The following is a 17,470-nucleotide window of genomic DNA, read 5'->3' as shown; positions in this document are numbered from 1 at the left end:
TGATTCTACACAATTAACAGAAGGTACAACACCATCATTAATAAAACCACCCAAAACGGGTTCAACATTTATTAAAAACAAACCATCAGACAAGTAACCCTTGCCAAAGAATGTACCAGTATGAATAATAACTACTTTATTACACTTCAAAGAAAGTTCAAAGCCATTTTTAACTAAACAACTTCCACTTATAATATTTCTACGAATAGAGGGAACATGATGCACTCTAGTGAGAGATAGAATCCACCTAGAAGAAAATTTCAGGTCCACATTTCCTATTCCAAGCACTTGTGCAACACTAGCATTCCCCATCGTCACTGTCACTCCATGACTGTTGATAAGATATAAACAAGCTAATATCAGCACAAATATGTACATTAGCTCCAGTATGAATCAACCACTCATGTGACAGATAAGTGGAAAGTAGTACAGGGTGGTAAGTAACATACCCGTCATCGGTTCTAGAGGCAACAACCTCACCCATGACCATTTTAGCTACTGGCCCACTCGTGGTTCCAAGTCCAAGCACAGTATTTGCTTGAGCTACCACTCCAGCTTTCTTAGCTTTCTTACTTAGACAGTCCTTGCTCCAATGACCAACCTGTCCACAAGACCAACATGGTTTGTTCGCCTTTGGTTTCTTAGCCATGTTCTTGTCAGGTTTAGTGTTAGCGTTGTTAGTGACTACCTTTCTTTTATGTCCTACATTCACTACATTCACCTTCGAGCTCCCATGTTCCACAAGCAACACATGTCCCTATTTGGACTGGTGTTGCTCCCGTACTGAGATGTCCAACATCAAGTTAGTCCATGTGATCTCTCCTTTCTTTCTTTTCAGGGAGAGAACAAACTCTTCCCAAGACTTAGGGAACTTTTCAATCACAGACATCACTCGAAACTTCTCAAGCAAGACCATATCGGACTCACCCAAATCATGAACTAACATCTCAAACTCATGAACCTGTTCAGTCATGGATTTTCCATCCACCAGCTTAAAATCAAGAAACCTAGCCACAGAATACTTCTCAAATCCTTGAGAATCAGTATTATGGGTTTGGTCCAGCTTATCCCATAATACTTTAGCAGTATAGGCATCTGATGAATAAACATCGAACAAGGTGTTCTCCAAGGATGCCAAAATTGGCCGACCTAGCCACCCCATCCTTCTCAGCCCATAAAGCATAAACCTTAACAGATTCAGCTTTCTCTTGATCTAACCCAGGAGGATCATACTGTACTACTAACAATAGACCCTTAACCGTTAATCAGAGCTTCATTTTTTTTTTCTGCCAACGAGAAAAAGAAGCCCCACCACTGAATTTATTAGGCATACCCGATAAATCAATTGAATGGGGAAAACGATATGTGGTCCAGTCAATGGTAGTAGTACCACCAGAACCAAAACCAGTCTCAACAATTTTAGGAACATCAGCAGTTTCATTAACCATCTTGCTAATTAATATATAACACAGATAATCTCTTCAAGATTGTTGGGTATAATTCTAACTACACAGCAACAATGGGCAGTTATATATATAATAACAAGAACATGGAAAATAACCAACTAACGAAACAAAACACGAAGACAATAACAAACTATACAGACTGTAATTGACAAAGAAAGTAAAGAAAACTTATCTCTTATCGCTTTCCAAATTCTGATAAGAAGAAGAACACAACAGCTGAGTCGAACTACACAGCAACAATGGGAAGTTATATATATAATAACAAGAACATGACAAATAACCAACTAATGAAACAAACCACGAAGACAATAACAAACTATACAGACTTTAATTGACAAAGAAAGTAAAGAAAACTTATCTCTTATCGCTTTCCAAATTCTGATAAGAAGAAGAACACAACAGCTGAGTCGCCAAACCCTTCCAGAGGACTTGACTGTTCTTGAAGAGATTATTGCCTCCCACTTAAGCTGTGATGGCATGCAGCAATATCGCTTCCAGGATAAAACAGCAACAGATCAATCTAGCCATAGAACCAATAATGATCAACGGCGACTCGCACCTCAGTTTGCCCAAAAAACCTATGCAACTCATATATGTTTGCGAGGTAGGCACCGAGACTTGTGTCATTTTAATCTCAAGTATACCTCTCAATATATAGGCATCTCAAGTTGCTCTTCTTCTATTTTACTCGATGTGGTACACCAAGTAACAAAACAGAAAAAGTGAACAAAATGGGTTTTCCTTATTATTTATATTATATCCTGATTAATTAATATTAATATTAAAAAATATATTCAGAGTATGATTAAAATAATCCTTACTCAATATATTTTATATTAATAATTAAATAATCAATATAAATAATTAAACTTGTAATAGAAAAGAAAAATATAAGAGTTCCCACTAGCACTAGGCCACACAAGCATTCCACTTATGCTAGTAGTTGTAAAAACACTAACACAAGATGCTATATAAACTCAATATCTTTCTTTTACAATACCAATGTGGGATAAAATCCCCATAACCCATTTCAAACAAGCGACTTTGTCACAATATATTCATGGATTCCACTAAGAAAATGTCTTAGATCCAAATATGAAAGTTTAAGTCCTTATGTCAAGGAACAACCTCCAAGTGTTAGTTTCCGGAAATCATATCAAGAACATATATAAAATATGCCTCAAACTTTCCATTTTCTAACAGCAGTTTGCTTCCATAACCTTTTTTTCTCTAAGCTCCTATGACCTTCTTCTTTGTTTGTAAATGCCTTTTATATTAGATTAGGAAAAATAAATGAAAGATGTTTAGACAGAGGAATGAGTTTGAAAAGGTAAATCCCCATCTTTTTATGCTCTCGTGTTATACTATAGATCTGTTATTGTGTCTTTCATTTTTCATATGTTCTGGTCATCATGATCATCGCCAATTTGTTAATCTCTTATTATGTAGCTCAACAATTTTTATTGGGATATTTTTGATGCTATGTGTATGTGCGGTTCAGATCTGAAATTTTAGTGGCATGGGTTGAAAATTCATTGTTGTCCTGATTTTATTGGTAATGAATCTACAATTCAATTTATTGTGATATCTATTTTTGAGGTGTAGACTAGAGCAGTGGTTAATTGGTTGTGATGTTTACTGATTATGATTTAAATTTGATAATTTGGGGGGAGGGGTAATTGTTGGGAAAGTGGATGGGTACACGGCTATTTTTTTGGTTAAAAAATATGAGTGTTTATTCTCTTTACTTTATCCTTTGGTACTAGATCCAAAACTCTTTGTGTTATACATAATAACTAATCTTCTAGTATTTATTTATGACCACATGCTAACTGAAAATTATAAGCTTAACTTATTTTAATTCCTACATTGACAAAAAAAACCAATCAAATAACTAAATTATAAATTTCCGTCCATGCACACATAGTAGACAAACCTTTGAAATTAATTTTATCACGAAATAATACATTTACTAAATATTTAATTAACTTTCCATGTAATTTTAAATATTTTATTTAATAAATCTGTTTTTTGTTATATATTTGCAGCAAATAATGAAGAAAATGCTCCATGAATTTTAGATGCAAGAGTAATATCTTTAGGTGGAAGCCTAAACCAACCGATTGGGCCAACCCACTAGCACTCGTGGAAGGTCATCCTAAGAAGGTTGTTATTCATGCATTAACTATAATAAATTAATGTGACATTAGGTTCGTCTATACAATATTTACTTAAATCTTTTTCGTTTGTACAACACTGTAATCAGATAAATGCTATCAGGCCATCTGTGAATCAAACAGAAGTCACTGCACTAGGTGCATTGCAAACTCTTGAAGATATCGCCAAACTGAGTACAAACAGTATTTCAAAAATGCTCCATGTGAACCTGCATTAGTTTAAGGTGAATTCGTAGCTGATCTGAACGCCCTTGTTCATTATGTTGCAACTGCTGAACTTGATAGTCAACTCTTCAAAGGGAATCTATACATCTATATTTTATATTGCTTTTAATACTCAGTTTATTTTTGTTTTCATAATTTCAATAATAAATGAATAAGTTTTTTTTTAATTTTACAGGAAAATAAATGAATCAGATTTCAAGCACAAGAACAGTACTCAATGAGGTGGAGAATATAATTCAAAAAAGTGAAGGAATAATGTCACACTATTTGAAGAAGAAAATAAAACAAAATGAAATATATGTTGAATAAGATTTGTAATTAAAGACTAATCATATTTTTCCTTGTACATATATAAGGGGTTGGGTCGATTGTATTTTTGACACATCTAGAATTTTTGTTTGTAATCTTAATATAATTTATGATAGAGAAATTATCAAAAAAATATGATTTTTCTAATTTTTATTTTGCGATTTTATTATCTTCCAATATTTTTTGCAAAAAATATGAATTTAACTGAAATCAACTAAAATCTAGAAAATATGCAACAACGTTCCTAATTGTATTTCCTGTGCAACAACTAAAATGTTTCTAGTGATACGACTACTCCTCGTCAACATGTGAATAATAGGAAACATGATAGGTCTAACACTGCTAGTCCTCCTAAGCCTAGAAAGGAGACATTTGACAACAGGAAAATTATGCATGGTAGGCGATATTTTTATACTGAGGTATTTTTTAAAAAAGCCCTTTATAATATAAGTTACTTTTATTTTGCGCTGGCTTATCTCTTTCCAGATTTTACTATGTTTTCTTTTACTTGTACGTATAAGACCCCCCATAATTTAATAAAATTGTTAACACTACAACAAAATAGGCCAATTACGACGGCCAACTTACGACGGAAAAAAATGCGCGCCTAACTTACGACGGAAAAAAGTAAAACGTCGTGAATATTTACGACGAAATCCAAAACTGTCATAAGTTTAATATTTTGTTAATAAAATTATGCACGACACGATTAAACAAAAATGAAAATTATTTGAAGTTGCGATGATTTAAACATTTCGTCGTAAGTTAATTATTTTTAGTAAAATTTTAAATTGAAATTGAATAAAAAAATATTTTACTAAATTTACAACGAAATATTTTCGACGAAAATTAAAATTCGTCGTAAGTTATCAAAGATGGAAATTTAACTTTTTCCCAAAAATTTTGGCGGGATAATAAACATCATTTGAAGTTACGACGATTTGAACATTTCGTCATAAGTTAAATATCCAATTTACGACGGAAATTAAAATTCGTCGTATGTTATCAAAGAGGGAAATTTAACATTTTCCCCAAAATTTTGGCGGAAAATTTGACTTTTCTCAAAATTTTGGCGGTAAATTTGACTTTTCTCAAATTAGCACATGATTTTTGATAATTTCAATTTTTAAAAAATATTATTTCATGATCCAACCATATTAATGTCAATATTTATTTGTTTGGGTGACATTTCAAAAAATTCTAAAAAATTATATATTTTGATAAAGTAATTTACTATGAAACATTGATTATATCACTAATATATATAGATATATATTGTCATCCATACAGTTGTATTGATGAAAAATCAAACCATATATATACCATATTAATGTCAATATATAATATTGACTAGTTAGGTGTACTAGTCGAGTTCATGCTTCACTGTTAAAATGTCAAACCAAATAACATTATTTTATATGAAATTTTGGTTATATCAGTAATATATATATATATATATATATATATATATATTGACATCCATATGGTTGAATTGTTGAAAAATATCTTTTAAATAATTGAAATACTAATTGAAGATTCCACACTAGTTAGTTGTACCAGTCAAATTAAAGCTTGACTGTTAAAATGTCAAACCAAATAAAATTATGTTGATATGGAATTTTGGTTATATCACTAATGTATATATCTATTGACATCCATATGGTTGGATCGTTGAAAAATATTTTTAAAATAATCGAAACACTAATTCAAGATTCAACACTAGTTAGCTGTATTGGTCAAACTGAAGCTTCACAGTTAAAATCTCAAATCAAATAAAATTATTTTGATATGAAATTTTGGTTATATCACTAATATATGTATCTATTGACATCCATACAGTTGGATCGTTGAAAAATATTTTTAAAATAACCGAAACACTAATTCAAGGTTCAACACCAGTTAGTTGTACTAGTCAAACTCATACTTGACTGTTAAAATGTCAAACCAAATAAAATTATTTTGATATGTAATTTTGGTTATATCACTAATATATATATCTATTGACATCCATATGGTTGGATCGTTGAAAAATATTTTTGAAATAATCTCAACACCAATTCAGGATTAAACACTAGTTAGATGTACTAGTGAAATTGACGGTTGACCGTTAAAATGGCAAACCAAATAAAAATAGTTTGATATGAAATTTTGGTTATATCACTAATAAATATGTCTATTGACATCCATACAGTTGGATCATTGAAAAATATTTTTAAAATAATCGAAATACTAATTCAAGATTCAACACTAGTTAGTTGTACTAGTCAAACTGAAGCTTGACTGTTAAAATGTCAAACCAAATAAAATTATTTTGATATGAAATTTTGGTTATATCACTAATATATATATCTATTGACATCCATACGGTTGGATCGTTGAAATATATTTTTAAAATAATCGAAACACTAATTCAAGATTCAACACTAGTTAGCTGTACTAGTCAAACTGATGCTTGACTGTTAAATTGTCAAACCAAATAAAATTATTTTGATATAAAATTTTGGTTATGTATCTATTCACATCCATATGGTTGGATCGGTGAAAAATATTTTTAAAATAATCGAAACATTAATCCAAGATTCAACACTATTTAGCGCTATACTAGTCAAACAGATGCTTGATTGTTAAATTGTCAAACCAAATAAAATTATTTTGATATGTAACTTTGGTTATATAACTAATATGTATCTGTTGACATTCAAATGGTTGGATCGATGAAAAATATTTTTAAAATAATCGAAACACAAATTCAGGATTAAACACAGTTAGTTGTACAAGTCAAACTCATGCTTTACTGTTAAAATGACAAACCAAATAAAATTATCTTGATATGTAACTTTGATTTTATCACTAATATATATATCTATTGACATACATACGGTTGGATCGATATAATGTAATTTTATAATAATCGAAACAAAAATTAAGAACTAAACATTGGTTAGTTGTACAAGTGAAACTCATGCTTGACTCTTAAAATCACAAAGCAAATAAAATTATTTTGATATGTAATTTTGGTTATATCACTTATATATATATATATTCACATTCATACGGTTGGATCGATGACAAGTATTTTTAAAATAATCGAAACAACATTTGAGGATTAAACACTAGTTAGCTGTACTAGTTAAACTAATGTTTGACTATTAAAATGGTACACTAAATAAAATTATTTTGATATAAAATTTTGGTTATATCACTAATATATATATATATCTATTGACTCCTATAATATAAATTATAATATGTACTAATCATCTATTGGTCATATTGGTGCTCAATACTCTTTCATTTCAGGATAGATTATCCAAAGGCATTGCGAAATATGTATAAGAAATTTTTTTATTTTAATAAAAAGCTATTTATATAAAAATAAATTAATATTGAAATATATATATATATATGTTATTATTATTATTTCTCAAAGTTAATAGTATACTTCTAGAGTCAATTTTATATTTTTATAGAAATAATATATTTCCTAATAATTTGTAAAATATTTATGTATTAAAAAAGTGACATCTAATTTTTCTAATTTTTTTTTAAATAATCTTTTTAACGATCCATCCATGTAAATGTTAAGATATATTTATTTTATTCATATACACAAATTATCAAATATAAATACACAATTATATATATTTATATTTAAAATAATTATCAATTTTTAATCTATTTAAGTTTTAATAAAATTTTATTGAGTTTCCGATTTTTCCAAAAAAAACACCCCGCCTTTCAGAAACTAGGGATTTTTGCCCGCGCTACGCGTTCTAAATATAATTAATTTTTCAAAAAATATTAAATAATATAAAGATAAATGTTTACGTAACTTTTCAGTTGAACACTAACACAACATTACTCTTTTACGAAAAAAAATTACGCGAATATACTTTTTCACATGTGTTAGAAAGATATATGTTGTGTTGTCATATTTTTTTTTAAAACATAATTAACTAATTTGAAATTTTGTTTGTAATAAAATCAGCGCATGTTTCACTTTTTTTCATATGACATAGATTAATTTTAAGGTATATTACAATTTTTTGAAGGAAATGATCTAAAAATAATTTAATTAATTAATAAAAAATTAAAATAATCTCAACAATATGTAAATTGAAAATTAAATTAAATAAACTTTACAAAATTTCAATAAAATGTATATTATAATATTTAATTTAAAAGAATTTAAATTTATATTTTAAGATTAGGTAATTTATACCCAACATATCTTTAACAAAGTATTGGGTTTAGGCCTATTGAACAATACCGGCCAACAAAACATAGAACAGAGCTCTGCAGAGGGAGGATCGATGGCTACTACTTCAAATCATGGAAACAAATTCTCTAAATCAGAAGATTATGAAATTTTTTTGGAGGTTAGTAACCCCATCCATCCATGTTTTAGTAGTTGTCAATTGGTTGTAAAGTTCAAGGTGAGTAGATTGATTAAGACTTTAATTTTCATTCAAATATAAATTTTCAGTATATATAATGCTCCATTTGTATGTATAAGAATATTCCATGTATTGATGTTGATTGCATGTTTTAGTTCGGAGTCATGTTTTAGTAATAGGAGGAGAAGGCCTAGTGGCAAATTTTTTCTCTTTGAAGATAATGCTACAGATTCACCTATTGAGATTGGTATGCCATATGTTTTCTTTCCTTATTTACTTTGCAGGCTCCTTTTACATAGGCACTGGTCATGATTTTAATATTGTCTTATATCTGTACTTAGAACAAAATGTTAAAATTATGGATGTATCAACTAAAATGGAGGTGGAAGGATATGATAACCCTGCATAGGACAATGCTGGAATACAGAATATGGAGATGATGAAAAATAACAATCCACATGATGCGCAAGTTGCAATGAATCTCTAGTTTTCTAAATTATTGGATGGAAGTCTCTTAAACTCGAAATGTCATGGAGCGGTAAATAATAATATATAAGACTATAATATAACTATTTTGAATACCTTGTTGTATTATGTTCAGGAACAGACTGATCAAATTATGCTAACATATTCAACTGTTGTGTAGCACATTCCTAGAACTATAAGATTTCGAGATCAAATATGGAAAAGTGGAGACATGGTGAAGTTCAGAACGGGCCAAGGAGTTTGGGATACAAAAATAGTTCTAAACGGTACAGCTGCCAGATTTTCACGTGGATGGAGCAAATTCAAAGATCTTGACTTAAAGGAAGATGATAATCTGTGCTTCATATTATAGCAAGACGGCGTTGTTCTAACATTGAAATCAATCCTTCTAATTAGTAATTATCCTCCATATATTTCATAGGATCTCATTCTACTACTTTATTGTATCAAAGTAGTTTGGAGACTGAGTTTTGATATTCTGATGTTGTTGGAATACTCTTTGTATCAATTTGAAGGTGTTCCACGTGGTTATCATTTAAATTACATTCAATGATGTTGTAATTTTGTGTTTGCATATACAACTTAAGTTTTCAAGCTGGTGATGAGAACTTGAATCAAATCCTTAATATTATTACGGGAGTGCCGTTTTATTGTCAATAAAAGACTAATATATAGTTTTAATATATTTTTAAGTTGATGACTCATATGCATACGGTAAATTGTACCTTTTTTATTTTGATACTTATCTATAAATTTGGTTTTTTCTCATAAACCTCTCTATATTTGTACTGATTTGCCTATTGTAATGTACAAACTTTTTTTTTTTGAAAATCACTTCCGGTTGAAATGGTAAGTGCATTTGAAAATTTTCCAATTTTTCCAAAAAAAACACCCCGTCGTTCAGAAATAGAACAGTCTAATAATCTAATTGCTTCACATCTCAATATATTTTCAATCTCTCTTTCCTGCTTCTCTCTCCCCTTCACTCTTCCCCTCTCTTTCTCCCCCTCGCCTCTCCTAGTTATGCAAAATCTATACATACATAAATGTTTACTGTAATTCTAGCCTCCTTTGATTGATTTGTTTGTTTCTTTTACGGGGGCTTTAGTTATGATTTCGTTTAGGGTTTCAATTTGACTTCAATTTGGGGTTTTAGTCGGTGTTCAAAACTAGGGCTTTAGGGCTTATTTTTGGATTCAAGAGAAGGCGTCCCTGTCTCTCTCTTCCTAGTATGCACATCTCTCTCTCCCCTCTCTCTTTATGCTCATATCTCTCTCTCCCTCTCTCTCCCTCTATCCTTCCCCCCTCTCTTTCCCCCTCTATGTATATATATTTGCGTGGATTTTGTAAATCGTACTGTAATTAGCTACTGATTTTCTTGTAGTGCTTTATCTGGTAGATTTGTATTTATTTGTTTTTGTTTGTGTTGCGTAGAGAATACAAAATAATTTGAATTGTGATGAACAACCTTGTGGGAAAATATCAATAAACAACAAATCAGCTAATATAGTTCAATATAACCATTTCTTTATTTAAGAAGGATTTTGTTTTTCTAGATTGGCACTTGCATATCATATACAATATTTTTGGTGTGTGTAATGCTGAGTTTTCTTCCGATATGCAGAATAAACCCCTCATTCCCAAAGTTATTATGCTTTATGTACCTGGCCTTGACACATGTCTTAACTTGTCACAGTCTAAGGTACTCCATAATTTCAAAGAGTACTGTGGCGTTCCAAAAGCAGTGTCAACTCTAAAGTTGGTGACATTTATCTTTTCTAGCAGAATATTGGATTTATGCATTGCATTTCTTGAAAGTTTATGCTTTTGGTTTTTTGTTTGTTGATAGCTGTGTAGCAGATGGAATACAGACTATAGATGCTCATCTTACATACAAGGTGAAAAGAAAAAGGGATATTGTTGAGCCTATAAGAAAACCTGTTCAGAATCAGAGTTCCGATCAAGGTATATATCAGCTATAAAGTTGTAGACTTGTAGTGCTTTCTGGGTTAAAATAAGTAAAATAGTAAACTATCTTCGATGCAGGAACCTGTAATTCTGTTTTTGATCTATCCTTTGGTGATCTCTCGAAAGATTTACCATTTCCCCTGTCATATTACACACTCACAGAGACCGAACTAGAACAAAATGGTTACTTCCGTAGTCAACCAGGTGACAATATATATACAGTATACCATTTCCTTTTTATCCTTTATTCCCTTCACGTTTAAGTTGTTTGGTTGTGTTGATAAAGCTGATGAGATCCATCTTTTGTGCAGATTTTGTTTCAACTCTTCCTTGCCCTTCAGGAGCTCCTACCCACGAAATATTGGCGCTTGATTGTGAAATGGTAATGCAGGGTTCAGATGTTCAGTGTTGTTCGATGTTTCTGGACTGGAAGTGCTATATCATTATTATATGTATATTATATTTCTTTTCAAATATTGAAGTCATGTACTATATTCGTTCTTCTAATCAATTTACTGTATAGTTCCAGATCGGATTTTCTTAGTCAGACTTGTTAGTTATTGATGTTTCAGATTGAATTTTGATGGGATAATGACAGTGTCCCTATTACATATGCTACAGCAGTATATGTGACTGTATATTCGGTACATATATTGATTAATAGGGTTGCAGTGAAGGATATGGTAAAAATATATTGCTTTTTATTTGTTTGTTTTGCTTGGTTTAGGTAGAAAGTTCTTTAAAAAAACTTGTTCTATTGATTGCCAGGAAATCTGGTGAACCAAGCAAGAGGAAACCATACTTGCCTGTTGATAAATAGTTCTTGATAACCAGAAATGGTAAATTTAATCTTAATATCCCTGGAATGTTTAGTTTCCTGTAAGATGTTTTTTTTTCTTTTTTACTAAGTTGATAGTTTTATTTTTGTTATAGAAACTTATTATTTTATAATTGATTGTGATCATTAACTTGTATTATCTATTCTAGTTATAGTATCTTTAGTTAATATAAGTATATAGTATTGCCCCATGTGTTGTGTTCAATTAATACGTTTCGTATGTTGTTATAAGAGGGCTCTGTCTAAGCAGTGTATAAAGCTGTCTGAATAGGGTTTAATACGTTCTGGGTAAATGAGAGTTTTCCTTACTTGCAGAAATTAGTTGAAGGATACTTGCTTAGGGCTGCTCACATGAGTGATATATTCACGTATATTCTGATATGGCATTTATAGGTGGGAGTTGCTTTTTGGTTATTCTCCCCATTTTAATTAATTAATTAATTAATTTCAGTTTATTCAGAGTTTTAAAGCTTAACTATTATATTTAAGAATGGTAGGGGAAGTCTTGTGAACCAGAGACTGGGAAAAAGTCAAAGGAGAAGGATACATCAGTTGCCCTAAAGGTATACTTGTATAAAAAATCAACGTTCTCATACTCGCTAAGAAAATTAATTGTTAATTGTTTATTTTTTTGGTACTCGAAAAATATATGATTAGATGAGAATATTTTTACTACAAAAACTTATATTCCCCATTCTCTCTGTGCAAATTGTCAGCCAGGGTTTGTAATATAAATATCCTCTCTGTGGTACCCCCCACCCCAACATTATCCTTCAAATTATTCTCCTTGGCAATGTTGAATGTGATCAGAAAGATAATAGTTGGAAAAAGACTAAATTTAGTGTTCGTAAATGCTCATCAACATGGACTAAGTATAAATATTTTATGTTTAATTTGTAATGTACTTTAACATTCTGCTGGTATATGTGTAATCTCTCATGTTGTGGAAATTGTTTGCAACACCATTATTAATTCTTCATGAATATTAACTACAAGATTACATAGTATTTTACTGCTTCAAACTCGTAACATATTGTATGTGTATGTGACAGATAACCTCTGCATATATACTATGCACAATCACAACAATACACTGTTCTCTATTTAGAAAGGTCACAATGTCAAAGAAGTTAATTAGAAAAACACTAGCTATAAAAAAATCATCGGAGTGTGTAGTAAAATTATCAATTTTCTAAACTGATTACTTTAATTTTTTTAACCTCACCTATAAAATTTAACAATTATTTAGTTTATTTAGAAATCTTTCTTTTCTTTTATGCTCCCATCTAATAAGTTATAAATGATTATACACTTATATTATATGTATGTTGTCACTGTGTCAGAGGCTATGGCTGAACAAATGGAGGAGCTCCGTAGCAAGGTATCTGAACTAACTGTTAGATATTAACATGAACCTCCCTATATACTTCTCCTTTCTATGAAGTATAAGTACCTATAGAGTAGTGTAGTATAAAAAGTCCTATTAAGAATTAATGAATATAAACAAAAACGTGACCAAACATCCAATATGTACTAGATCTTACAACTCTTTAAATCTTGTACTAAAAGAATAAAACTATTGAGATTACTTTTTATAGATGTATACAAAATGTGAAAAGCTGACCAAACATTAAATGTATTCAAAGACCCTTCAAGTGCTGGTCTGATTAGTTAGGCTTAGCATGCAGGGATTTTATTAAGTGTGAAAGTATTGGGAGCTATATGAATTATTAATTGTATGATCAGTTCTAATCTTCTATCATTTTAATCATTCACATATTGTAATAAATAAAGAGCCAAATTCCGTTTTACTATTTTGTATTGGCATGAACGTCATCTTGGAGATGTCAACAAACAACTGAAAATCAAGGTTTCTTTTAAATTGTCTTTGGTACTCATTATCCCTATGAATTTAACATATGTATAGACGTGTGGTAGTGTATTTGCTATTTTTAGTGACAAGAAGTAACTTTTTGATTATTTTGTAAAATGCAGCAAGAGTCAGGAGGACAAGAGTATAGGGGTGCTCCTGCATTTTGATTTTAAAAATTGAAATAATTATATAACTTTAGATACTTGGGTATCATGTAACATGGATCACTAAAGATCCTTGTTTTATCATTCAGGAGTGTTTCACTTACCACTTTGAACTTGTATTTGCTATTGGGGTTGATGTAATAAAACTATAAATGTATACGTTGTTGGAATTATGCTTAGGACAAATGTCTTTGGTTTAGAGTTTGTGATTGCAATAGACTTTGAAAGGTTTAGAATTTTAATTGGAAGCTGAAAATGGCTGGAAACTGAAAAATCAGAATTTTGCTATTCTGGAAATACAAACTTACGATGGTCATTTATCACATATTCAGTCGTAAGTTGCCCCCAGTTCCTAACATACGACAGTTTTTTCTGTCGGAAGTTTCTAATTTACGACATAAATTTGCGTCGTATATTTATGTTATATTTTATCAAGATGGGACCCACAAGAAAATATCCAAAGATTTTTCTTTCGTAAGTAACTAACATACGACAACATTTTCCGTCATAAGTAGATTTATTATTTTATTGAGTCTGTGGGCCCTTTTTCGTAACTTGCGACGTAATTTTATCTTGTGACGAAAAACGAACATACTACTCGACCAAAAAAGATGATTTTTTTCCGTCATAAATAGCTCAATTACGACGATTTCAGTTCAAAAAAACCGTTGTAAATGGCCAGATTTGTTGTAGTGTAATCTATAACACAAGTTTTTGGTTATTGTTTTATGTCTTATACAATTATATTTGTTTCGTTAATTCTATAATGCTAATTTTCTTCCTTTAGGATGGATATAAAGTTAATTTATTTAAATTTAATATCTTTTTTCTGATAAATTTATTTGACTAATTTTTTTCATTTTTTTTAATTTATTGACAAATTAATATTGATATATACTATCACCAGATTTATCATTCATATAAAAACCTTCAAATTATATGTTTATCTTGTTGTTATGGGTAAAAAGCTAGGTTGTATTTAATATTATAGTTAATGTTAGGGTTCGCGAGCTTCAAGGCTCTATTTGACTGCTCTTGTGATTCGTGACTCAATCTGTCTTCACAAGATGCCTACGTACCTTGCCCTATACCAAGGATCAAGTCAAAAAACGTAATTCTATATTTGTGGGGGCCTTATGTAAGCATATGATGCCTTGGATTAGATTAGGGTTAGGTGACTTGTTGGACAAGTCTCAGATTTAAAATAGACACATGAGTCCTATAATGTAGGGATTTGCTTCCTTATAGGACCGTGTGGCTTGAGAACTACTCTTTTGAAAGTTTGATTCTGATTTTAACTTGTTTTCTCAATCACTACTTGGGCTAATACTAGGCCTACAAATTTTAATAATAAATTCTTGGTTTGCAGGCCGTTTGTATCCAATCAATGACATACTAATTACTGGGCCTTAATAACTGGGTTTTGTCTTGGGAACAAATCGGGCATAAGTAAAAGCTACTCTTTTAATTACTTAATTTTTGGGATTTTTTTTTTCAAATTTCTGCTATTTTCGACCAGGATCCTTGTCCAAATTTCGACTAGGATCCTGTTCGAAATTTCTGCCAACTCGTGTAGCTTAGTCAAAACTTTTTGACCACGATCCATGACCTGGAATTCGACAAGGATCTTGGTCAAAATTCGAGTCAGCTGTTATATCCTAGTTGAAATATTTCGTCTAGGAACGTCGACTTGGATTTCGACCTCAATCCTGGTAGAGCTTATGGGTCAATTCCTGTAGTTTGGTCGAAGTCTATTGACTAGGATCCACGACCTGAAATTCCACTAGGATCCAGGTCAAAGTTCCTGTCGTAACTTGACATGGATTTGGACCTCAATCTTGGTCACATTAATGGTTTGTTTTAGGGCCTCTAGTCAAATTTTAGGATCCACGACCTAGAACACGACCTCAATCCTGGTCGAATACATGGTCCATTTTGGGGCCTCTAGTCAAAGTTTTTTTACTAGAATCCACGACCTGAAACACGACCTCAATCCTGGTCGAATACATTGTCCATTTTGGGGCCTCTACTCGAAGTTTTTTGATTATAATCCATAACCTGAAGCAAGACCTCAATTCTGGTCGAATACATGGTTCATTTTAGGGCCACTAATCGAAGTTTTTTGACTAGAATCCATGACATAAAACACGACCTCAACCCTGGTCTTGTTTTCTTCCTTTTAACCATAATTTGTTTGGACTTCTATTTTGTAAATTTTCTTTGGGCCGGTGGGCCTACCTTTCCAAATCCAATTTGGATTGGGTCAATCAGCTTATTTTCCCAAATCCAACTTGGATTGGGCCATTGGGCTTATTTTTCCAAATTCAACTTAATTAGGCCCATGGTCCTTTATTGTTTCTTTTTGGAACTTTGAGAACTTTTCAGACTTTGGGCTTTAACTTTTGGGCCTTTAGCTTTATGGGCCTTTGACGGTTCATCTTCCCCAAAATTTCCTATATATTATAGGGAGTGAATTCACTTCTTTCTCACTTCTCATTTGATAAACCTCTCCTCAATAGCTCTCTATAATTTTCGGCTTTCTTCATCTTTCTTTCTTTAGTCTTATAGTTTTCCAACGAAATCTTCAAATCTTCATATCTTTTCCAGGTATATTTATTGCATCCTTCATACATTTTCAGTTTTTTCCCATTTTCTGGTTTTTTTCGATGAATATCTTCATAGATACATTGTTTTTCAGATGAATATCTTCATCTCTTCTAGGTTTTTTCTGCATTTTTCAAGCATCTATTCACTATGTTCTTTATTTTTCGTGTATTTCTCAGATGGCAAAAATGAACATGGATAAAAATTCAAGTGAATTCCTCAATCGATCAAGATATTCTTCTTTGATTGATATGACCAATAATAGGGGGGATGAGTATCCGTACGAGGCTTTATTCCTATTCTTCTTGCTGATGTTGGGATTAATCCCTGCAAATTTCCTCTAAATACTTCGAGGTTAATTATTTCTTTTTTATCACAATATGCTAAGCACAATTTGTCTCCCATAGTAGCTAATTTCAGGAAAAAAATTCAGTTTAAAAAAAGCCCTGACAAGAATCTGGGTTGTGTTTCTTTGAACCAATGCCCTACAATCCCCCATATTGTTAATGGAAAGTCCATCCCATTAGGGCACCCTCTTCGATTCATCTTTTATACAGGTAGTCGACGGCAGACCCAATGATATAATATTGTCCGAGAAAGAGGCAAAGGCCTTCAATATCCTGACTAAGGATAATGGCACGTCCCATTCCTGGGACCTTATTATGGAGACAGTTCTCTTCAAGCGTGGGCTCTCTCATGTCTCAATGAAAAGTAAGTTTTAACTTTAGTCTTTATTCTTTTTCATACTTTTTTAGACTATTTTTACAGTTTTAACTCTTGTTTAATCCTTTATGCAGCGGTTGCTAAGATAGTAGATGTCACCAAGCCTAAAGACTTGGAGACCACTAGGATAAAGCGGGCTGTAAAACTTTTCAAAAACCAGCGCCTACCGGATCACTTCTCTGAGTTTATCTAGTCCAGCATACCTGATATTTATCTGAGTTTCATTATGTTGTGCTTTTT

The sequence above is a fragment of the Apium graveolens genome, chromosome 6 (assembly GCF_009905375.1).
Source record: "Apium graveolens cultivar Ventura chromosome 6, ASM990537v1, whole genome shotgun sequence".
NCBI classification, from domain to species: Eukaryota; Viridiplantae; Streptophyta; class Magnoliopsida; order Apiales; family Apiaceae; genus Apium; species Apium graveolens.
Note: the sequence above shows the minus strand (reverse complement) of the source record.